Below are 1,954 nucleotides of genomic sequence, written 5' to 3'. Positions count from 1 at the left end.
GTCTGGCTTTTCGGCACCGCCCCGCCAGCGCGGAGGGGCCGGGACCGCTCGCAAAGGAGCGGCCCCTCGGAGAGCGCGGCACGGCGGCCGCTCGCCTCACATTGACCGTACAAGCACAGGAGAGGGGGGGAAAATAAAACGAAACCCCGAAGCGGCAAAAGCAAGGGGCGGGGAGCCCGCGCTCCCGGCTTTTTTCCCTCCCCCGAGGAGGGAAAAACGCACCTTGTGGCGCTTCGGGGCCGGACCAGGCGCCCGGGCTCGCTCCGACCTCGGCGCGGAGGAGGCCCGCCGCGCGCCGCCGGGAACGTGCCCCGAACCCGGCCTCGCCTCGTGTGCACGGGGAAATAAAACCCCCTTCGCTTCCCCACCCAACGGCGGGGGGGGGTGTGTGTCTCTCGCTGGCCGCCCCGTGCCGTCGCGGAGACGCCACGAAGCAAGGCAGCGGAGACCCCCCCCCCCCCCCCGCCCCGGGGAGCGAGGGGGGCCGGGCGCACAACCCCGCCGGAGGAGAGCGCGCGCGCGCCTCCGCACCGGCCCCTCCAACGCCGCCACCGCTGCGGCCCATCCCGGACTTTCTTTTCCCCCGCTTTGGCCCCGGGGCCGAGCCCCGGCCGGCTCGCGCCCTCGGGCGGCTTCCTCTCGCCACCGAACCCCCCCCCGCCGCGGGGGACGGAAAACGGCTTGCGAGACGGAAAGCCCGAGCCCACGTGGGACGCCACCGCGGCGACCCGCCGGCCCTCGCCGGGCGGCGCACCCGCCGACCGACAAACCCCAGCGGCACGAGCCCCTTCCATCCTCCCCCGGCGCCACCGCGCCGCCGGCTTCGCTCGCTCGACCCCTTCCGTGGCCCCGCGGCCAGGCGGACAGCGGACGGCGCTGAGCCGGGGGGCGGGCCCCCGCTCTCCCCGTTTCCACGCGGAGACCGGGGGTGGGACGCCCCCGGCTGCCCGCCCGTCCCCCACCCGGCACGCGCCGGGAAGGCGAACGGGGAAGCCCGCGGGCAGGGCCCGGGACCGGGACAGCCGCAGCCGGTGGCAGGGTGCCCTCCGGCGAGGGACCGGAGCCGGAGACGCCGAGCGACGCCCGCCGCCGCTCGGACGCGGTCACGCCACCCGAAACCGGCCCCGGACGGGGGGGAACCGGCAGAGCGAGACCGCCGAGGGCGCCAGCTCGCCGGGGCCCCGCTCTGGGGCCTGGGCAAAGGGAAAAGGGACCGGGAGGTCCGCAGCGGCCCGCGCCGCAAGAGGCGCCGCCGCCGAGCCGCGGCAACGCGCCCGCACAAAACCCCCGGCGGGGGCGAAGCGCCCTGGGCCAGCCCCCACCGCGGGGGCTCGCCGCCCCGGCCCGCGAGAAGCCCGCGCTTCAACGCGCCGCCGGGGACGCCCGTGGCGAGGCGAGGCGCGGGCCGGACCACGGCCGACCTCGCGCGGTGGGCTCTCTCCGGCCGAGCGCTCGGACCGCAGAGAGGGGGGGGCAGCAGAGTCCCCTCCCCGGCCCGGCGGGCCCCCGGAGGACGACGAGCGCGACGACGGCGGACCTAGCCAGAGGCATTGCGGGGGCAACCCCCGCCCCTCTGAAGGCACCCGCCCGCCCCCGCGCTCGCCCCCGCATCCGGGGGTGGCGCGCCGAGCCGCCCGGGTCTTTAAACCGCCGCCCGGCTTCCTCCGCGGTAGGGCAAGGCCGCGGACGAAGGCGCGGAACGCTAGGTACCTGACCCTGGGGTGAGGGAAACCAGACTTAAGGCCCCGCGGGGGTGCCTCCCCCCACTGCCGCCGTCGGGGGGGAGCGTCCGCCCGCGGGGGCCGCGCCCGACGTCCGCCGCCACCACCGCGCCCCTGGCCTGGCCCGAGGCCCGGGGTTTCCCTCAGTCAGCCGGCGCTGCGCTCGGGGAGGAGGGACGCGGCTGGGGACGCCCATGCCGCGCGCTCGCCGCGCGGCGAGCGCCCGGCTACGG

The sequence above is a fragment of the Melanerpes formicivorus genome, unplaced genomic scaffold, assembly GCF_026170545.1.
Source record: "Melanerpes formicivorus ecotype bairdi unplaced genomic scaffold, bMelFor1.0.p_v2 SCAF_262, whole genome shotgun sequence".
In the NCBI taxonomy this organism is placed as follows: Eukaryota; Metazoa; Chordata; class Aves; order Piciformes; family Picidae; genus Melanerpes; species Melanerpes formicivorus.
This window is presented reverse-complemented; position numbering follows the sequence as displayed.